The sequence below is a fragment of the Saimiri boliviensis genome, chromosome 2, assembly GCF_048565385.1.
Source record: "Saimiri boliviensis isolate mSaiBol1 chromosome 2, mSaiBol1.pri, whole genome shotgun sequence".
Lineage (NCBI taxonomy): Eukaryota > Metazoa > Chordata > Mammalia > Primates > Cebidae > Saimiri > Saimiri boliviensis.
In genome coordinates this window covers 38419241-38442480 of record NC_133450.1, presented here as the reverse complement: position 1 = coordinate 38442480, position 23240 = coordinate 38419241, and the positions used below count along the sequence as shown (strand labels likewise).

Genomic DNA, 23240 nt, shown 5'->3' with positions numbered 1-23240 from the left:
TCCTAATCCCTCGTACCTTAGCATGTGATCTTATTTGGAATAGGGTGCTTGCAGATGTAGTTAGTTAAAATGAGGTCGTGAGGGTGGGTCCTATCCAATATAAATGTGTCTTTATATAAAGGGGAAAATTGGACGCAGAAACACACACACAGGGAGAATGCCGTGTGACGACCAAGGCAGAGACTGAGGTGATGCTTTACAAGGTAAGAAAACTCAAAGATTTCCAGCCAGTCAGGAGCAGCTAGGGAAGGGGCATGGAACAGATTTTTCCTTACAGTTCTCAGAAGAAACCAATCCTGCCTGATACATTGATGTTGGACTTCTGGCCTGCAGAACTGTGAGAATTGTGAGACAACAAGTACATTTCTGTTGTGTAAGTCACTCAACTTGTGGTCCTTTGTCACAGCAGCCCTAGCAAACTAATAAAGAGAGCTATGTCCTTCCACTTTTCCATCTTGCTACCTAGACTAAGGTAGCTAAGAGAGATGGTTCTCCATTAGCCATTGTGGACCGTGAGGATGAGGTCCACATTCACAGACGGTAGGGCAGGGAGCTAGAAGGAACTTGATACCCTAAAAACTTCATGGAGATGCCATGCTAGCCCTGGGCTGCCTGTCTCTTGGCTTGTCTTTCTGAAAAATAAATAATATTAAAGCTTTTGTTGTTATTTGTTGAAACTTGTAGTTGAATATGATTTTTTTTTTTCCCTGAGATGGAGTCTTGCTCTGTCACCCAGGCTGGAGTGCAGTGGCACCATCCTCAGCTCACTGCAACCTTGCCTTCCGAGGTTCAAGCAATCCTCTTGTCTCAGCCTCCTGAGTAGCTGGGACTACAGGAGCACGCTACCATGCCCAGCTAATTTTTGTATTTTTAGTAGAGACAGGGTTTCACCATATTGATCAGGCTGGTCTCAAGTTTCTGACCTCAGGTGATCCGCCTGTCTCGGCCTCCCAAAGTGCTGGGGTAACAGGTGTGAGCCACTGTGCCCGGTCAGTTGAATATAATCTTAACCAATACAAACACAATTTTGATAAATTAGTTCTTTGGGGAGAGGACTGGGATTGGACTGTTTTATTTGTTTGTTTGTTTGTTTGTTTGTTTTTTGAGACAGAGTCTCGCTCTGTCGCCCAGGCTGCCGTGCAGTGGCGTGATCTCGGCTCACCGCAACCTCCGCCTTCCGGGTTCAAGCAATTCTCCTGCCTCAGGCTCCTGAGGAGCTGGGACTACAGGCACGTGCCACCATTCCCAGCTAATTTTTGTATTTTTAGTAGAGATGAGGTTTTACCGATAACCAGGCTGTTCTCCATCTCCTGACCTCGTGATCTTCCCGCCTCAGCCTCCCAATGTGCTGGGATTACAGATGTGAGCCACCACGCCTGGCCTGGACTGTTATAGATAGGAAATATTTGCTTCTCCTGTGCATTTCAATTTTGACATCAGGAATGTACTCGTGTACTCTTTTGCGATTAAAAAATAAATAAATCTGTTTTATAATAAATAAATTCCAAGGAAAAAAGAGGAATGAGAACCTGTATTTCAAGGAGACCTGAGAAATCTATCAACCATAATGGATGATTGGATGCAGGAAAAAAAGAAAAAGAAATATATCATCCAATTGCAATGTGTGAGTCTTATTTGGATCTTGATTTAAACCCCCAGTTTTTTAAATTTACAGAAAAATTGGGGAAATTTTAATATTATCAGATAATTGATGATATTAAGGAATTATTGTTAGTTTTTTATGAATGCTAACAATATTGTAGTGATCTGTTTAGTGTGCTCTTATCTTTTAGACTCTAAAACATGGTTTTCAACCTTGTCATGATTGTTATTTTGAGCCATATAGTTCTTAGTCGTGAGGTGCTGGCCTGCGCCTTGTAGAATGCTTCATAGCAGCCCTGTTTCACCCTGGCTTCTTTCCGCTAGGGTGCACACCCCCTCCCCCCAACCTTGTATAAACAAAAAAAACGTCTCTAGATATTGCCAAATCTCCCCTAGGGGGCAAAATTGCCCTGGGCTGAGAATAACAGCTCTTAAATTTAGAGATACTGACTGGACTATTTATGGGTGAAATGGTTCCATGACTGGGTTTTGCTTCCAGATAATCCAGGCGATGGAGGGCAGTGGGTAAAATGTTCCATGACGGAAAGTTTAACATACATGTAAAATTTTTCAAAGAGTCTGGTTGGACTCTTTATTAAGTTCCATCAATACAGGGGACTGAATCTTCTTAAATATTATCTCACTATAAGGTGAGAATATACTGGATAAAATACAACCAGATATTTACCTCCTTTGTCCAAGATCTTGTCTTATGTCTCCCACGTGGTCATTAAAATCCAAGGATCTAGGTTCCCAATCTGACTGGGCAAAGTGAGCCCTCCCTCCCCAACCCTCTCCCCATCACTGACTCAGCACTAGCCCCCAGGCATCCTCGGTGCTGCCCCCGGGGGGAGCATACTCAGCTAGGAGCTGCTCCTGCGTCTTCTTCAGTTGCTTGGTGACCCTAACTCCTGAGGTGTCATTCCAGCTCTGCCCCCTGGGCCTCCTCCTTTCCCAGTCCCCAAGCTTAAGCTGGATGGGGTGTGCTTGCAGCCAGATTCATTAGGGCCATGCCTTGCCCATTCCTTTGAGGGCCCAGCCCATCAGCCTCCTCCTCACTATTTGCAGGTGCTCTCTGCAGAGCCCTGCCAGTCCACCCTTTCACCAGGCTCACACCTGCGTCCCTGTTCTCCACCAGCTGCTTCACTCCAGTCCCTGCTTGGGACAGGGACAGGCCTCCCTAGGGCCCATGCACCCCTGGGCATCTCTGCTGAGACCGACTTTCAGGCCCATCGGGTCTTCCCCAAGACCCGGAGCCTTCAGAGCTTTCATCAGGATTCCCTCAGCATGTGGTTTATGAGTTGTGATTCAAGCCCGTCAGGGACCAGACTGTAGGTGGGCACAGGGGCCTCTGAGCTGGAGGCAAATGGGGCTTTCAAAAGGTCTCTGAGCAGAGCCATGAACCCACCTTCTTCGGGCCTGGGAGCATGGCTGCCTGCTCAGGTCCCAACACGAGGTCCAAGGTGCTCTCTGCTTGCTTTAGGGGCCACAGAGGGAGGCTGACCACAGCTGTGACTCCCCTCAGTGCTGGACCCCGGGCGGGAAGCCCCTCTTGCACTGACTAGACCAGAACCACAGACATTTTCCCTACAAGGAAAGGGAGCAAGATTAAGATCAGTCGGTTATTTTTATACAAATGTTGTTCCAACCACAACGACTGTTTTCGAAGGTGGGTGGTATTTGTTTGGTGGAAGGATCTTTGAGATGAGAGGCAGCAGGATGCTTTAGCACCACCACTTCCTCTACCTTTCTGAGTGTTCCCTTACCAAGTCACTAGTTCTGGTTCTGCTCCGTTTGTCTGCCCAGTAAAGAAGCAGAATGAGGGGAAATCTGTCTACCTACTTACCCTGGGGGGACAGTCATGGCTGCTGGTGAGTTTCAAGTGATTTGAGAGGCATGGTGACTTATATGAGGAGCTCTTTCCCTCCCCTTCATAGAAATAGAATAATGTGCAGGTTTCTAAGGGGACTTAGGAGTCAGAGAGTGCAGGGTTCAAATTCCAGAGCCTTTATATTTTGATTGTGTGAAAAAAATAGTGGGCAAGGTGGTCAACATGTCTGTGCCTCACCTTCCCCATATACAAAATGGAAATAGCCTACTTATTTCAAAAGGTTGTTGTGTAGGTATTTTTTTTTTTTCCTTCAGAAGTGTATCTTTATTTGATGGTTTTTGCAGTAACAAGATTCATAACACTTGGCATTATATTAGGCTATATGAAGGGTGTGCATACTGAAATTTCTGTAAACACTGTATACTTTGTTAGAAGAACACTTAAAATACAAGATAGTGATGTTAGTAATATTATGTTGATGGTATAACATTCAGCTTTTTTTCAGGTATCCTGCAAAAACCAGATTTTAAGGACCAATTTTAATTTAGTATTGTAAAATATGGAACGCTTCACGAATTTGCGTGTCATCCTTGCGCAGGGGCCATGCTAATCTTCTCCGTATCGTTCCAATTTTAGTATATGTGCTGCCGAAGCGAGCACTGTTGTGTAGGTATTAAGTCTCAGTAATGCCTACTTGAAATATTTGGAGGGACAGCTGCGGCTGGGTGTGGTGGCTTATGTCTGTAATCCCAGCACTTTGGGAGTCTGAGGTGGGTGGCTCACCTGAGCCCAGGAGTTTGAGACCAGCCTGGGCAATATGGTGAAACTCTATCTCTACCAGAAATACAAAAAATTAGCTGGACGTGGTGACCATCCCTCCTCCACCCTGAATACTAAATGTTCCTTTGGGAACCATCCATCTTCCACTCTCTATCCATGTAGTTCAAGTGAGGTTGACTTCAGTCCCTGACTCCAGGGGTGGGTGTATGACCCAGGACTGGCTAACTGTGGACATAATGAGTGGTTGAGGAATAATCCCTTTGTCCAGAGTAAGCCAATGAGAGTCAGCATTGGGACTTCTGTTGAAAGAGGTACTCTTTCTCCACTGGGGTTGCAAAGCCGAAGACAATGGTGGCCCTCTTTACCACTGCCTGAGTAGAGTGTGCTGGAGAACAAGGACAACAGAGAGAAAAAGCAAATCTGAGAGAGAATGGATTTCTTGTTGCCCTGGCTGAGTACCTGGATCTAGCCATTCCTGAAGATGTCAAATATTCATCTATGTGAGCTAACATATATCACCTTTTAAAAGATACTTGAACTGAGTTTCTGTTAGTGGCAATTAAAGGAACTGTGACTAATTCATCTTTATTTTTTATTTTGATGAAAAGTTTGCAGTTTTTACATGATGGCATAGAAACAGAACTCTGGCATGTTTGACAACGTACTTTTGACAGCTCTATCTATTTCTGACAAGGACCTGCTGGGAAGTTGTGGGAACATATCTCCTGTGTCCGTCCCCCTCTTTTCAAAGTATATTTTTATTCAGAGATACATAAATGTATGCTAATGATCTTATGATGATGATGATCAGAACTGTGCTCCAAGAAGATTATAGCAACCATGAGCAGGATTAGAGTAGGGAGAGACAAGGGGCAAAAATAGCCCTCAGGAAGCCAATAGAATACTTCAAATGAGAAGTAGGAAGGATTGTCTCAAGGTGGTAGCTGCAGAAATGAGAAAGAGAGACCAAGGGTAAATGAGTGAAAATAAAATGCTTTTCTCTACAAGGCCCTACAGAAACTGATTTTATCCCTGATTTCTTTCTTTTTCTTCTCTTTTCTTTGAGATGGAGTCTCACTGTCACCCAGGCTGGACTGCAGTGGCGAGATCTCGGCTTACTGCAACCTCCGCCTCCTGGGTTCAAGCAATTCTCCTGCCTCAGCCTCACGAGTAGCTGGGACTACAGGCGCATGCTGTCATGGCTGGCTAATTTTTTTTGTATTTTTAGTAGAGACGGGGTTTCACCGTGTTAGCCAGGATGGTCTTGATCTCCTGATCTCATGATCCTCCCACTTCGGCCTCCCGCAGTGCTGGGATTACAGGCATGAGCCATGCACCCAGCCCCCCTTATTTATTTCTTATCATTCTTTCCCTTGTCTGGTCTGCCCAGCTACCTCGGTCTTTGCATTTACTGTGCCCTTTGCTTGGGACACTCTTTCTCCGGAGGTCCCTGGCTCATGTCTTCACTTCCTCAGACCTCTGCATCACATCAAAAGGATTCCCTTTAGTCCCCATCTACTATTGCATCCCGCATTCTGAGCATTCCTTACATTTGATTATTAATTTTTCCCCAAGCCAGGCAAAAATTAATCTTAGCACTTCTTAAGAGCTCAAGGCGAGTAGGTCACTTGAACTTAGGAGTTCAAATCCAGCCTGAGCCCTAGAGACAGACTGCAGTGAACTGAGATCACACCGTGCATTCCAGCCTGGGTGACAGAGCGAGAGTCTGTCTCAAAAAAGAAACTTCAAGGAAATAATTATTTTTTTCTTTTTTTGAGTGGCATCTCCCTTTTTTGCCCAGGCTGGAGTACAGTTGCACGTCTCAGCTCACTGCAACCTCCAGCTCCCAGGTTCAAGCGATTCTCCTGCCTCAGCCTCCCAAGTAGCTGGGATTACAGGTGTGCCACCACAGCCAGCTAACTTAATGTATTTTTAATAGAGACAGGTTTTCACCATGTTGGCCAGGCTGGTCTCAAATGCCTGACTTCAAGGGATCTACCTGCTTTGGCCTCAAAAAGTGCTGGGATTACAGAGATGAGCCACCATGTCTGGCCATAAAAAATTTTGAAAAATAATTTTGTCCATAGTGCTTAACTCTCTCTCTCTCTCTCTCTCTCACACACACACACACACGCACACACAAACACACACACACACACACACACACACACACACACACACACACAGACATATTTCTGTCCCTCTTGACTAAAATATAAGTTCCATGAGGGCTCCATGACTTTTGTTCACTGCTGAGTCCCCAGCACCTTGGATGGAACCTTGGCACAGACGAGGTACTCAATGAATATGAGTTAATATCAAAAATCTTGAACAACGGGAACAATGATATGGCACTGACAAATGAGGAAGTACTGGGAAGGTGACTGGGAGGAGGGTTGGTGGGGTGGAGGGGTGAGAGGGTGAGTCATTTAGAACCTATGGAATTTAAGGTTAGCCATGTAAATGACTGCACAGCTTGGTGGTTGGAATGTTGGCCTGGTGCTCAGGAGCAGCCAGAGGTGAGTGTCTATTGGAGAATTATGTGTCAAAGGTTGGTGGAAGCTGTGGAGTCGGTGATCTCTGGGGAGATCATGGAAAGAGAGAGAGGTGAGACCTGGGGATGGAGCCCTAGAAGTTCATGACCAATTTTTTTTTTTTTTTTCCTGGGACTTTACTGGCTTAAAAACTAAAAGTCCAGGCCAGGTGTAGTGGCTCTCACCTGTAATCCCAGCACTTTGGGAAGCTGAGGTGGGTGGATCACCTGAGCCCAGGAGTTTAAAACCAGCCTGGCCAACATAGTGAAAGCCCATCTCTACTAAAAATACAAAAATTAGTCAGGCACGCTGGCAGGTGCCTGTAATCTCAGGTACTCAGGAGGCTGAGGCAGGAGAATTGCTTGAACCTGGGAGGCAGAGGTTGCAGTGAGCCAAGACCACGCCATTGCACTCCAGCCTGGCAACAGAGCAAGACTCCATCTCAAAGAGAGAGAGAGAGAGAGAGAGAGAGAGAGAGAGAGAGAGAGAGAGGGAGAGAGGAACACAAAAGAACTCAGAGGAACATTTTCAACTTCTTTTTAACTTGGCAGTACAGCGGGTCCTGAACCAGGTATGTGGAGCCTTGATTACTATAAAGAGCCAATAAGACAAAAATTAGAAAATATCTTGTATATTTTAAATAATGCTGCATATATAAGGTCCTGTCACTGAGTTTTGTTTGAAATAAAATAATCATCACAGCGCAGAGCGGTGGCTCATGTCTGTAATTCCAGCACGTTGGGAGGCCAAGGTGGGCAGATCACAAGGTCAAGCGATCAAGACCATCCTGGCCAACATGGTGAAACCCTGTGTCTACTAAAAATACAAAAATTAGCTGGGCATGGTGGTGTGCACCTGTAGTCCCAGCTACTCAGGAGACTGAGACAGGAGAATCACTTGAACCCGAGAAGCAGAGGTTGCAGTGAGCTGAGATTGTGCCATTGCACTCCAGTCTGGGCGACAGAGTGAGACTGTCTCAAAAAACAAACAAACCAAAAACTATTAATATTTGATCAATAGAAAACATGGTCCTTGTCCTTAGAGAACTTTATAGCTTACCTGCAGCAGCTTATAAGAACTTAGTTATATTTACTCAGCAATATATAAGGGAATAGAAATAAATATTGTGTCAACTCCCTGACTCTCACCCCTTCCCAGCTCCCTAACCCACAACACATATATCCTCCTTTCTTTCTTTATTTAAAAACTGGGTCTAGGCCGGGCGCGGTGGCTCAAGCCTGTAATCCCAGCACTTTGGGAGGCCGAGGCGGGTGGATCACAAGGTCAAGAGATCGAGACCATCCTGGTCAACATGGTGAAACCCCGTCTCTACTAAAAATACAAAAAAAAATAGCTGGGCATGGTGGTGCGTGCCTGTAATCCCAGCTACTCAGGAGGCTGAGGCAGGAGAATTGCCTGAACCCAGGAGGCGGAGGTTGCGGTGAGCCGAGATCGCGCCATTGCACTCCAGCCTGGGTAACAAGAGTGAAACTCCGTCTCAAAAAATAAATAAATAAATAAATAAATAAAAAATAATAAAAAAAATAAAAACTGGGTCTTACTCTGTCACTCAGCCGGGGTGTAGTGGCACGATCATAGGTCACTGCAGTCTCAACCTCCAGGGCTTAAGTGATCCTCCCACCTCAGCCTCCCAAGCAGCTGAGACCATAGGTGTACGCCACCACACCCAGTTAACTTTTTTATTTTTTGTAGAGATAGAGTCTCGCTATGTTGCCAGGTTGGTCTTGAACTCTTGGGCTCAAGCAGTCCTCCCACCTCAGCCTCTCAAAGTGCTAGGATTACAGGTGTGAGCCACCAACCCAGCCATATCCACCTTTCTAGTGAGCATGGACAAAGATGCCTTATTTCATTCAGTCCAGAAGGTGATGGGGAATGTTTCCAGTCACCTTTCTTTACTCACAGACCTATTCTGGGAAGAAGGAGTCAAGAATGTGGCAAGCCTGGGCTTTAATACATTGACTAGGAAAATTATTCAATAAATATCTATAGGCCATCTATTTGAGGCCTAATACTGCATTAGGCCCTGTAGTGATCTAAAAGAAGGTCCCTGTCCTTATTCTCACCAGAGTGATGAAGCTAAGGTCCCGAAAACAAGGTCTTATATTACTAAGTGCCAATGTTAACTATAAGGCAGTAAGAGTCTAGAAAAGGGATGGAGTTTCACTCCTGTTGCCCAGGATGGAGTGTAATGGCAGTATAAAAGAATCCATGGCTCTTAGGAAGTTAACACACTTAAATGGAGAAACCTCCACACTCTAGGACTGGAGTAGATAACCTAGCACTTTAGGCATTTAAGACTCTTAATAAGTCTTTCTGGAACATGAAGGTCCATGGTGCTGGGGAAAAGCATTTGCCACATCTGCTACCCTGGTGATTCTGTGAATTCATCAGGCTAGGAGAGGTTATGCTTTGGTAACAATGAATCTCTTATCTCAGTGGTTTGATACAGTAAAGGATTCATTTCTCGTTTATGCTCCATGTCCAATGTAGATAAGGATGGCGTGGAGGGGAGATTTGCTCCATATAGTCTCTCAGGGGCCCAAGCTGATGGAGGTTCTACCATCCTAGAATGTTGTCATCTCACATGACTTTCAGGATTGCTACAGCAGGGGCAAACAAACAAACAAACAAACAAACAAACTGTTGGAAGTTTATAAGTGCCAAGACTGAGGGTGGTTATCATTTCTACCAATAATCAATTGGCTAAAACCTAGCTGTATGTGCAATGAACAATGCAATATATAATCGTCCTTTCTGCCCTGAAAGAGGAAAAATGAAATAGGATTTCATAAACACATATGATATCAATCATGAGCGATTATCCAAAGAATCTTACTTTGTTAATAATAGCTAACACTTATATTTTGCTAATCTTTGAAATCCACCTGTGAGGCAGCTTTTATTATCATTATCTCTATTTTATTTTATTTTACTTAATTTTTTTGAGACAGAGTCTTGCTCTGTAGGCTGGGCTGTAATGCAGTGGTGTGATCACAGCTCACTGTAGCCTGGAATTCCTCAGTTCAAGTGATCTTCTCACCTCAGCCTCTTGGGTAGCTGGAATTACAGGCATGCTCCACCACACCTGGCTAATTCTTTATTTTGTAGAGATGAGGTCTCACTATGTTGCTCAGGCTGGTCTCAAACTCCTGAGCTTAAGTGATCCTCCTGCCTCAGCCTCCCAAAATGTTGGGATTACAGGTGTGAACCACTGCACCTGGCCATCTCCATTTTAAAGATAGGAAAGTAAAGCAAAAAGAAATTAAATCGTTTATTCAAGGTCCCTCAGCTAGTAAGTGGCACAACATAGAGTCACTCAAGAAGTTTTTCTCAAGAGTTCATACCATGCCCAGGCTGGAGTCCAGAGGCCAATCATAGCTCACTGCAGCCTCAATCTCCCCATGCTCAGGTGATCCTCCTAACTCAGCCTCCCGAGTAGCTTGAACTACAGGCATGCACCACCATGCCCCGCTACAGAGCTCCTGTTCTTAACAACTATGCTCTATCTCCTTTGTTATAGGCTTAGTTAAAATGGAAGTCAAATCATGATTCCAGGTACCCTGCACCTCTTACATTGGGGTATAGAAAACTTCTAGCAATGGTGTCATACTTGACTCTGACTAGTCTGCCCTGCCAATACTTCCATAGCCTCAGTTGTATAAATATACTCACCATGCTCTTGACCGGCCCGTCTTGGTACACCATCTGTTCAAAGGGTTGTGGATGACAGCTTGATTGTGTGTAAGCTATATGGATATATATCTACTATATGGGTATATCTACTATATAGGCATATATATGGATATAGATGCTGTTTCTAAATGTAACACATTCTTGCATAGGCGTCAGCAACTGTCAAGAGCATTGTGTCCTCTGTCCTTGGATGAGGCATTCTTGTTCCCCTGTTCTCAGCTGCTCTCCAGCACAAGTTACTCTCATTCTTTGGAAAACAGCAGTGAACTATGGTTTTCTCCTAAATCAGTGTAATGGAGCAGATTATGTACAGATGACTGGTGGGGGAGGTATTGACAGCTGGCCCTGAGCAGGGCTGAGTAATGGAAATCCAAGTTATCTCAAGCCTCAGAATTATTCAAGTTTCCTTCTGTAACCTGTGTGTCCAAGGTCAGACTAGGCTGAAAACAACATGACGTTACAATTTCAATAACGTCCAGTCTTTAAACCTAATGTGAATAGGGATTTTGTTTATGTTGTTCATTATTACATAGTGAGTATCTAGAACAGTGCCTGGAATACAGTAGACATGCCATAAATGTTAAATGTTTGTTGAGTAAATTTATTGACCAAATTCTGGTCCTCTTTGGAGGCATGATGGTGTCGTGGTAGAGTGATCCTGTTTGGCTCTGTGTCCCCACCCAAATCTCATGTCACATTGTAATTCCCAGTGTTGGAGGAAGGACCTGGTGGGAGATGATTAGATCATAGAGCAGACTTCCCCGTTGCTTTTCTCGTGATGGTGAGTTCTCATGAGCTCTGATGATTTAAAAGCGCGTGGTACTCCTCCCTCCTCCCCCTCCCCCACTGCTCTGACATGGTAAGATGTGCTTGCTTCCCCTTCACCTTCCACCATCGTTGTTAGGTTCCTGAGACCTCCCACCTATGCCTCCTGTACAGCCTGTGGAACTGTGAGTTACTTAACCCTTTTCTCTCTATAAATTGCCCAGTTTCAGGTATGTCTTTATAGCAGTGTGAGAACAGACTAATACGTAGATCATTGACTTTAGAATCCAATAGACGTGTGTTTGAACCTCACAAGCTGTGTGACCCCTTGTTAGTTATTTACCCTCTCTGACCTCGTCTTTCCTTATTGGCAAAATGAGGCTAATATTCCTACCTCTTGGATTGTTATGAGAATTAAATCTGATACTTGATGTCAGGCACTCAGTACATGAAAGCTAGCTATGGCTCTGCCCTGTATCAGAAAAATCCCTGGAGCCTAGCCTGGTCATACATACCTGCAGTCCCAGCTACTCAGGAGGCTGAAGTGGGAGGATGGCTTAAACCCAGGAGTTTGAGGCTGTAGTACACTATCATCATGCCTGTCAATAGCCAAATGGGCAATATAGCGAGACCCTGTCTCTAAATAAATAAATAAATAAAGTTTTTAAAAAGAAAAATCACCAGGCACGGTGGCTCACACTTGTGATCTCAGCACTTTGAGGGGCAGAGGTGGGCTGATCACAAGGTTAGGAGTTCCAGACCAGCCTGGCCAATATGGTGAAACCCTGTCTCTACTAAAAATACAAAAATTAGCCGGTCTGGTGGCACATACCTATAGTTCCAGCTACTTGGCAGGAACTGAGGCAGAAGAATTGCTTGAACCCAGGAGGCAGAGGTTGCAGTGAGCCAGGATCATGCAACTTCCAGGCTGAGGCAGAATTGCTTGAACCCAGGAGGCGGAGGTTGCAGTGAGCCAGGATCATGTAACTTCATTCCAGCCTGGGTGACAGAGTGAGTCTCCATGTCAAAAGAACAAGAAACGAAAAATCTCTGGAGATCTTGTCATTCCTCAGGGTTCCACACAGACATTTCTGTAAGTCGTTAGGGGTGTCTCAGCTGTTTCTTAGCTAAGAAGTAAGAAGTAAGTCTTCCGAGCTACCAAATCTCACCTTTCTTTTGGATTCTCCACCAACCTCCTCCTCCTCTACTCTGCTTTCTTTTGGTTGCGTCTGACTCTGAGCTCTCGCCTACCATTTTACAGTGCCTGCCATGTAGGGTGTTAATATCTGAGCAAATAGTGGTGCCTCCTGCTTAAAGTCAGTGACTCAGTGAGGTCAACAATGAGTCAACAGGACCGAGGCTGCCGCAACCGCCACTCCCTAAAGCTTAAGGTATTCACCAAAGTTGCCACCATCCCCCATTGCAGCTGCCTGTCTCCTAGGCCACCTCGGTGAGCCTCCTAGATGAGCGTCTACCCACTGAAGCAGAAAGTGTTCCTCGGTGGCTCCCATTCCACAGGTCCCAAGTGGCTCTGCAAATTGAGGAGTATCCCTGAACCATACTGACTTCTGCTTGTGTTCACAGTGCTGCAGATGTCCCCAATATCTCAAAGAAATTTTGTGTGACAGCGCCCACGTCAGCTCTCCATCACCTAAGCCCCCTATTCTATCCTATGTGATTAGGACTTCATCACAGTCATTGGGTGCTGGGTGGGAAGCAATTGGAGAGGCATACACCCAGCAGTTACTTGAAACCACTCCTTCCCCTCCAGAAGCCAAGGTCATTATTATCAACTAGTGTCTTTCAGATTCTCTTATTTATTTATTTTTTAGAGACAGGGTCTTGCTCTGTTGCCCAGAGCAGAGTGCAGTGGTGTAAGCATAGCTCACTGCAGCCTTGAACTCCTGGCTCAGTACATTGCAGCTAGCTATGGCTCTGCAAAATATCAGAAAAATCCCTGGAGCTCAGCCTGGTTGCGCACACTGGTTGCCCCAGCTACTCAGGAGGCTGAGGCAGAAGGATGGCTTGAGCCCAGGAGTTTAAGGCTGTAGTATACTATCATCATGCCTGGCTATTGACACGGGGAATATAGCAAGACCCTGTCTCTAAATAAATACATAAATACATTTTTAAAAAAGAAAAAAATCTCTGGAGACCTTGTCGTTCCTCAGGTTCCCCTCAGACATTGCTGTAAGTCTTCAGCAGTGTCTCAGGTGTGTTCACCAGTAAGTCTTCTTAGCCCAGGAGTTTGAGACTGTAGTATACTATCACCATGCCTGTCAATAGCCACCTGGGCAATATAGCAAGACCCTGTCTATACATAAATGAAGACATTTTAAAAAAGGAAAAATCTCTGGAGACCTCCCACCTCAGCCTCCTGAGTAGCTGGGACTACAGGCACACTCCACCATCCCAAGCTAATTTTTAAAAAAATCATTATTTTTGTATAGACAGGGTCTCATTATGTCGTCCAGGCTGACCTCAAACTCCTGGCCTCAGTGATTCTCCCACATCAGCCTCCCAAAGTGCTGGGATTATAGCCTCTCACTCTCACAGAAAGAGTTCTTTCCTGGTGGCTTCCAGGTCCCTCATGCAAAAAAGGCTCCGGACAGGCTTCTCCACTGGCCCTCTACCCAAGACCACACATGTCTGAGCCCCAGCTAAAGACAGCTTGTTCCCAGCCTAGAGCCTCATTACTTTTAAAAGGGAAAAAAATTAGACAGTAAAATCTAAAAGCATTAATTTTCTTAGGCCTTTTCAGAATTGATCAACAAAAAATTAATACGGAGATTTACAAAATTAAGGACTTCTTGGATAAACATTAGAAAAGCAAAACTAATTAAGATTATTTGGTAAAAAGCAGAGGTAGAACGTTCTACCCCTTAAGAACATATTAGAGGAAAGGTTGCACAGAAGCCAGTAAGGGAGGAGTTATCTGCAGAGCTGGCGTCTGATATGCAAAACGCTGAGAAGGCTTAGAAACTCAGAAGACCTGGAGGAGGCCCCTTTGATACTGTTTGATAAACCAACAAGTGTGATCACGGTGCCAGAGCCTGTGCTAGGAATTGTATCTACCTTGTCTTTAATCTTCAAACAACTTTGTGTTACTGGAAAAAACACCTGCCCACACCCACTCCCTCCCCTACTCACCCAACAGGGCCTGGGAGGAAAAGAAGGCCTGTTTCTCAGAGCAAATGTAACCTGGCAGCCCTTAAAATACAACTGGGAATTTGAAAGCTTTAGTAGAGTCCTTGGATATGGTGAGGGAGAGCAGAGTTTGCAGCAGGGACCGGAGAGAGATGCATTGGTTGAGTTATGTTATGCAGTTATTATCCTATAGGAAGGATTTGTGTTTCCTCTAGAAGGTGAGGGCTGAGTAGGAAGAGAAAGGAGAGGAAAGGAAGACAGAGTGGCTTGAGAGCACAACGGGAGACTGGAGCTGGAACAGGGAACGATGCCAAGGAACAGACAGACTGAGAGAATACATAATGTACATATAGCTTACATCTATATAGTGCCACATATGTATGTACGTGTGTGTGTATATATGTGTGTGTGTGTGTATATATATATATATATAAATTTTTTGTAGAGAAAGGATCTCGCTTTGTTGCCCAGGCTGGTCCCAAATGCTTCAAGCGGTCCACCTACCTCAGCTACTAAAGTGCTGGGATGACAGGCTTGAGCCACCACACCCACACAACAAGATTAATTTTTTAGTGGGCCTAGCAGGATACAAATCCCTCCATGCCAAGCTTGCCTAACCCTAGGCCTGTGGACTGCACGCGGCCCAGGACGGCTTTGGATGTGGCTCAACACAAACTTGTAAACTCTCTTACAGCATTATGAGATTTGTGCATGGACTTTTTTGTGGGCTTGTTTTTGTTTTTTAGCTCATCAGCTATCTCTAGTGTTAGTATATTTCGTGTGTGGCCCAAGACAATTCTTCTTCCAACGTGGCCCAGGGAAGCCAGAAGATTGGATTCCTGTGCTATAGGCAAAAGCCTCAGGTAACTGAGTTTTTGTTGAAATTAAGGAAAGAACTGAACTTGACAACTGGATTGATATGGCGTAGGTCAGAGGCAGCGTGAGGGAGGGTGAACGAATATTCCAGAATTTAAATAATTCTGGGGAAGCAGGAACTCACAGCCAGGGTGACTGTATGCGTAGGATGATTGTATGCATCTTCAGGAAGTTTTCAGAAATCCCAGGGGGGTATTGGACTGCCCATGCCCCTGTGATGGGTATTTGAGAACATCTTACCTGAAAATTAGGGGTCAGGAAGACTCTCCAACTGACCTCTGTTTATACCTAAAATCACTCGACATGTAGGATTATTTTAATCAAGTTGTCATTTTGCATCACATTTATAAACAGTGTAATTAGAATATCCTTACTTTAAAAGTTTTGTGCAAGGTGGGCACATCTTAAATTGAAATCTATAAAATTGAGTATTCTGGCTGTTTCCAGTCTTGTTTTATGTTTTGTCTTTTTTGCAATTATAATTACTGCTATGATAAACATCTGTGGGATAGATTTTTACAGCAGCTTAACCATGCCAACATAATCCAGACTGACTAGGACTCTCAAACTTGGTCTCCGTGGAGAGACCGAATACGCAAATGGACAATGGCCAGACCATATATGAAAACTGAACTCTGATCCACAACCTCTGTAGCGACCAGCCCCGGAAGCCGAACCACAACCTCTATAGCAATCAGCCCCCAGATGGTCAGGGCTTGGGCAATCATTGCCAGCTTCCCTAAATTTTGGCCCTCCTTCTAACTCAGGACCAACCAGAGAAAGCCAGATACACTCTCCACACCAATCCTGTAGGGCACCCTGCTTCGTACTAGCCTGCCTCCTGCTCTTTCATGCCAACAAGCTCCTATCAGAGCACACCTGAAGCCCTCCCCTTTTTTTTTTCACTTGCCAACTCCCCCGCCTGTCTTTGACTGTCTGCCAAAACCAAGTGCTAGTGCTGACTCCCTCGCTATAGAAAGCTCTCCATAAATCTCCTCTGCTTGTTCTCATTCCAGTTTATACTACACTCCTGGCAGAGCCTAGCTCAGGTCAACCTGGTAGCTACTGAACCCAAAGGAGTATCACAGGCCGAACACTGCCTAGGAGCCTCTTCTACCATGAGCCATTAGAAAATTCCTGGCTATTTCTAGGACATTTAGCAGAAAAACCACCTCCACACGCCATGCATACCTACCAGAGAGAAGGCCCTGGGTCCCATGTCGTCTTTGACCACTTGATGCCTATGCAGTAGCAGAAGCGGCAGAAGCAGGAAGCCACAGAAAATAAATCAGCCGCCGAGTTCAAATTGCCCCAGTCCATCATGCTGCTATGTCACCAGCCCGTGGTGCCAGGCCAATTACCACCACAAACACTGAAGTCACTTTTCAAAACATGGTCAAACAAACTCCAGCAGGGTCAGCCAGGCGTTAAAACACTCAGACACAATTGTCAAAGCAAAGAATTATGTGCCAGTAAATATAAGTCAGGGCTCCAGCTTAGCAATCACCTGGCCGACAGCCTGCCGATTAACCCTTTCTGGGCAGACCTGACCCATTGTCAATTCAGAGGGACATGGATACAGGGAGGGCAGAATCGGGTGGGGTGGGAGGGAACAGGCATGGGGTTCAGTCAGACTGAAACTGGGGTGATTTTCTGTGCTGTCATTCCTGGGTCGCCACAGCTTTGGGGGCTGTGGGAACTATCAACTCAGGTCATCTTCCCATGTCTTCTTAAGCCTCTTGAGTTCACACAGTTACCCAGAATCATCAGGAAACGGAGGGAGATTTTCTCCTACTGTGTGTCCGACCTGAGATTCTCTTAAGGTTTGCATGTTCCTTTTTAGTATTTAACTCCTTGAAGGACACACGACAAGAGACCCACCTTTATTTGATTAGGGCTCCCTTGCCAGGGGTGCTACCAGTGCCATTGCAGATGCTTATATTCTGGGCGCCCAAGAAAAAAATCTGAAAAGCTCCTCTCTGGCCCAGCATTCTGAGAAATGATGCTGTCTAACAATATATAGGCTTTTAAAGTCTATTAAGCATCATTTACAAATCCCATTAGGTTTTAATCTCTGCAAATCTCTCAAGTTGGTATCGTCATTATCATTATCTCCTTCTGAGGCTCAGAGAAGGGGATAACTGACTTGCCCATGATCGTGAAGGTAGGAAGAGACACAGCTGGAACTCATCTGATTCCAGAATCCAGTAGTACTTTGAGGATGGGGCTGGAGGGGTCGGGGGTGGGTAGGAAATCCAGCTCTCACTGGAGCTGGAGGTGTTGGCCCAAAGCTTCCTGATATAATAGGAGGGTGGTGAGTTTGAGGGTTTACCGGGCTCACAGGGAGGCCCATGGCTGGAAATCGCCTCTGGGTACTCTTCAAGCCCTGGAAAGGGAGTGCACGCCAACAGCTCTTCTGGTATTTTAATAAAACAAAAAGCAGGAAATACAAGGAGTTGGCTGGTTGCTGGGATGGCGCCTAACATAATCTTTAACTGTAATGAACTGGTCATTTCCTGGATGTAAAGGAAAAGTTTAAGAAAAAAGTGACAGAGAAAGAACCCCCTCCCAGCTACCCAGCCCAGCCAGCTGCAGAGAGGAAAACAAATGAGCTTCTATAGATGGAATCCTTTGTTTGAATAGAGGCTAATTGTGGCTCCTCTTTGCTTGTAACCTGGGGTCAGGTGGCTGACACCCAAACGCTTCCCTCAAGGCCGTAACTAGGAGCCCCTGGAAGAATGAGCACATTGATACTCAGAAGGGGACCACTTAGAAGAAAGGGCTGAATCTGGAAGAAGCAAAGGATCAAGTCAGATGTGTAAAGAGTAAGGAGCCCGTGGATCTCCAGAGAAAGGACATTTTTCTGCAGAGTTCCCCTCCTTATCTTCTGTCACTGTCGCATTTAGGTAAAAAGACCAAGTGATAAATAGCACCTGCCAGCCATGGTAGGAATGGCCAGAGTGGCAGGCGGCCTGTGCACAGGGGGCTGGATGAGGGCAGAGGCGCCCACGGAGGCCCAAGCCTGTTTCCGCTGCCTTCCTGACCCCAGCAGCCCCAGCCACCAGTGTGATAAAGCGAGTGCCTCCATGGGGCCAGGAAGACAGAGACCCTGCCCAGCCCCTCCCCTGTCCTCCAGCCTCCTCAACCGCCTCACACCACTTCCCCTCACCCAGCTCCTTTCTCCTGGCCAGCCTCCCACACGCAGGTGCCAGTGGGAATGCACTTAGATTGATTCTGCACTCCCCTCTGGGTGCTAACACTCTCCTGGGCTGAGAACAAAAGAGAACAAATGGCTGGAAGTGGAGAAAGCCATTCTGCTTTTCTTGCTCTCTGGTCCTATCCGCTTCTAGCACCCTAGCCAGGCGGTGCCCTCTGAGTGGCAGCTTCCTGCTGTGAGACTCTTGTGAAAGCCATGTCAGGGCCCTGTGGTAGGGACAGGGAGACAGCTACCAGTGATTCGGATGGGAAGGCGATCTCTCTGTGCTGTCTGCCATTCCAGGGCTGGGCCACGGGCTCGAGACTGCCTGAGAGAAGGAAGCTCAGGATGCTTGAGTTGAGACTGTGTTTTGACCGAAAGACCTTTGAAAACAAACATGGAAATTCAACAATAAACCCAGGCTTTTAAACGAACCCAGAAGCGAGTCCTGAGTTTTGTAAGAGGCAAGACTTGGATACAGCTTTAGGGCAGATGGTTACTTAGTTCTGGAAAAACCAATGTAATGGCTCATTTAATTATGCAAATGTGGGGCTATAGGAGCTGGAAGGGAAAAGTGCTCTGGTGGTATAATCAGTGGGTGTGTCTGCTTGAGAGTCCTGCCGTAAGTCTCTGCTTCTTCCTTAGGAAAAACCAGATTTGCTGAGAAAGACTTTGATCTGTGCCAGACCAATGCTCTGTTGTAGCTGCCCATGTTCTTTTTTAAAAGTTTGTTTATTTTGAGATGGAGTCTCCCTCTTGTTGCCCAGGCTGGAGTGCAGAGGCACAATGTCGGCTCACCGCAACCTCTGTTTCCCGGGTTCAAGTGATTCTCCTGCCTCAGCCTCCCGAGTAGCTGGGATTACAGGCACATGTCTCCATGCCCGGCTAATTTTGAATTTTTAGTAGAGATGGGGTTTCTCCATGTTGGCCAGGTGGGTCTCAAACTCCCGACCTCAGGTGATCCGCCTGCCTCGGCCTCCCAAAGTGCTGGGATTACAGGCATGAGCCACCATGCCTGGCCATAAGTTCTTGTACCGCTCATCATAGATGAAGAATCTGCATTTGTGAAGTCTTTGTGGGGACCTGGGTGCATACAGTTGGGGAGATTCTATATGCAGCCCAGCCCTACAGACCGTTTTGGGATTCCCAGGAGAGACCCTGTTGGCCAAGACATTGGTGTCCCCATCACGGGCACTATTAATAATGAATCCCTTTTGAGTGGATTCTCTAGTATCAAACATTCATTAGGTAAGTTCTTATCCTGAGTCCATGGATCCCCATGAGGTCAGTAAATAAAATTCAGAGACTCTATGTACTTGAATGAAAAAAAAAATCTTCATTTTTTTGACTAACTCCTAAATGATTTTAGCATTTCCATAAGTAGTAATACAGGTAAGAAACTACAGTAGTATGAGCAGAACTGGTGACCTAGCTATGGTTTAGATATTGTTTTTTTGGTACCCCCACCACAAAGAAATTTGATCCCCAGTGCTGGAGGTGAGGCCTAATAGGTTTTTGGGTCATGGGGCTGAATCCCTCATGACTGGCTGGGTGCCTCCTCAAGGTAATGAGTTTTTACTCCACTAGTTCCCATGAGAGCTGATGGTTAGAAAGAGCCTGCACCTTCCCCCTCTCTCTTGCTTCCTCTCTCACATGATTTCTACACACCGGCTCCCCTTTGCCTCACACTGTGAGTGGCACCAGCCTGAAGCCCTCACCAGAAGCAGATTCTCGTGCTATGCTTCTTGTACAGACTGCAGAATCATGAACCAAATCGACCTAATTTCTTTATAAATTACCCAGCCTCAGGTATTTCTTTATAGCAACAAAAAAGCAGACTAAGACACTCACCACTAGAAACTATAGATATTTTCATGTCACTTTACTGTGCTTTTTTTGTTTTTTGTTTTTTGTTTTTTTTTTTTTTGAGACGGAGTTTCGCTCTTGTTACCCAGGCTGGAGTGCAATGGCGCGATCTCGGCTCACCGCAACCTCCGCCTCCTGGGTTCAGGCAATTCTCCTGCCTCAGCCTCCTGAGTAGCTGGGATTACAGGAACGCACTACCATGCCCAGCTAATTTTTTGTATTTTTAGTAGAGACGGGGTTTCACCATGTTGACCAGGATGGTCTCGATCTCTTGACCTTGTGATCCACCCGCCTCGGCCTCCCAAAGTGCTGGGATTACAGGCTTGAGCCACCGCGCCCGGCCGTTTTTTGTTTTTTTAAGAGACAGGGTCTCGCTATGTTGCCCAGGCTGGAGTGCAGTGGCTATTCACAGGTGCGATCCCTCTACTGATCAGCACGGGAGTTTTGACCTGCTCCGTTTCCGACCTGGGCTGGTTTACCCCTCCTTATGCAACCTGGTGGTCCCCTGCTCCCAGAAGGTCACCATATTGATGCCGAACTCAGTGCAGACACCCGATCAGCATAGCGCACTACAGCCCAGAACTCCTGGGCTCAAGCGATCCTCCAGCCTCAGCCTCCTGAGTAGCTGGGACTACAGGCATGGGCCACAGTGCCCCCGGTGTCACTTTGCTGTTGTTGGTGTTATCTTGAAATATTGTGTACATTCATTACTGCTTCAAATTTACAGTAGCTATTAGGCCTGTCCCCAGAAACTAGCAGGGTTAAACCCAACTTCCAGTTGGCGTCAGGTGATAGAATTATCTGCAAGTGGCTTAACACTGGACCAGACTGAATCCTTGGGTTAGGCCATCCTGAAAGCCTGTAAGCTACTGATCCATTTGGGCAAAGGTGAGAGTACCTACGTGATATTTCCAGCCATTGCACCTATCTTGAACATAACTCTTGTTACCAGTGAAAACTAATATCTAACATGTATTATGCTAGCTAACAAGCCCTCTGGTGTTAACAGGAAATAAAGATGGTTGAAGTTGTAGTGGTATCACCCTCTGGTTGGATCTTTTTTTGCTTAGAGTTCTGCTTAAAATCTTTCAGATGTTATTAATTTCTGAAGAGTGCTTTTCTTTTAGAAGACTCCAAATGTTAATTAACTGCTACTAGTGTGTAGATGGCATATATATCATACTAACTATGCTGAAATATTTAAAAGTAAATGATAGCAATATAATGCAAATCAGAGCTGACCCAGAAATTTGATAGAGATTGTAGGTTATCTGATACACCCAGTGAATCCTTGGGCTTCTTTTGGGGGCTAAACATCAAATGTCTTCTTGAATTTACAGTTGAAACCACCTGGGAAACAGCATGGACTCATGGACTAATAATACATGGCCTCATGTATTAGTCTGTTCTCATGCTGCTATAAAGAACTGCCTGAGACTAGGTAATTTATAAAGGAAAGTGGTTTAACTGACTCACAGTTCAGTATAGCTGGGGAGGCTTCAGAACACTTAACATCACGGCAGAAGGGAAAGAAAACACATCCTTCTACACATGGCGGCAGGGAGAAGAAGAGAGAGCCGAGTGAAGGGGAAAGCTTCTTATAAAACCATCAGGTCTCATGAGAACTCACTATCACGAGAATAGCATGTGGGAAGCTGCCCCCATGATTCAATTACTTCCCACTGGGTCTCTCCCATTACTTGTGGGGATTATGGGAACTACAATTCAAGATGAGATTTGTGTGGAGGCACAGCCAAACCATATCCCCTCACATACTGCTGTACCCCTTGGTCAAGAGTGGACTGTCAGAGCAAGTCTGGCAAACTTTCTAATGCTGGGTCATTAGAAAAATAGTTTCCTGGAATAGGAAACCACTGCTGCATCTCTGTATTCTTTCCTTGGAGAGAAACATTTCACAGGAAGACAACAGATAAATGCTGGATGGTTGCTTCCCCTGCTCTTAGCTATATGTCGCAAATGTCCTATTATCAAAGACACTCGCTCCAGCTAAATATAGCCAAGGTATTGAGTCCAAGTGGCCAATCTTTACCATTCTTGGTATCACTTTCAAATGTAAAGAGGCTCAGTGCCCTTTAGCAACTAGAGACCAGGATTCAGTTTTCTCTCTTTTGAAACTGAACTACCTTTTGGCCAGAAAGAATGAAGTTATTTAAAACCTCAGCATTATTAATGCAAGAAGGGACCACAATGAGTATTTGGTCCACCTTCTCCATTTAGCAGATGAGGAAGCAAAGGCCAGGAGAGATACAGGGCGATCATCCCTAATCTAAAAATCTGAAATTCAAATCACTCCAAAATCCAAAACCCTTTGAGTGCTGCCATGATGCCGTAAGTGGGAAATTCCACACCTAACCCGGCGTGATGAGTTGCAGTCCAAACACAGCCATGCAACATGCAGTTTGTATTTGTGGGGTTCTTAATATTTGTTTTTATTTGTAGTTTGTTTAGAAACAGGGCCACCCAGGTTGGAGTGCAGTGGCTCAATCATAGCTCACTGCAGCCTTGAACTCCTGGGCCCCACTCATCCTCCTGCCTCAAACTCCCCAGTAGCTAGGACTACAGGTGCATGCCACCACACCTGGCTTGTGGTGTTTTTAAACTAATGCTACATTATTTTTTACTTTTAAGTACTTCTGGGCAAGTAAATGTTAGGAAATGATTGCTGGCCATGCATGGCAGCTCACTCCTGTAATCCTGGCACTTTGGGAGACTGAGGTGGGAAGATCACTTGAGGCCAGGAGTTCAGGATCAACCTGGGCACTATAGTAAGACTCCATCTCTAAAAAAAAATTTAAAAACGAGCTGGGTATGGTGATGTGCACCTGTAGTCCTAGCTACCTGGGAGGCTAAGGTGGGAGAACCCTCTGAGCCCAGGAGGTCAAGGTTGCAGTGAGCTATGATGGTAACA

At 45.6% G+C, this 23240-nt stretch overlaps 1 protein-coding gene and 1 non-coding gene across 2 annotated transcripts in view; one reads left to right on the top strand and one right to left on the bottom strand.

The window, feature by feature from the left end:
* Positions 1 to 3375: 3375 nt before the first annotated feature.
* The window catches only part of FUT8 (fucosyltransferase 8), a 438850-nt gene continuing 418985 nt past the window's right edge, over positions 3376 to 23240 (top strand). Inside the window, exon 1 of the mRNA XM_010335165.2 lies at positions 3376 to 3473. The gene's annotated coding sequence lies outside the window, so the exon portion shown is untranslated. The remainder of the gene's footprint in view (positions 3474 to 23240) is intronic.
* On the bottom strand, positions 3987 to 4093 carry LOC120364073 (U6 spliceosomal RNA). Its single transcript, XR_005579426.1, has one exon. It is a non-coding gene; the product is annotated as a U6 spliceosomal RNA (small nuclear RNA).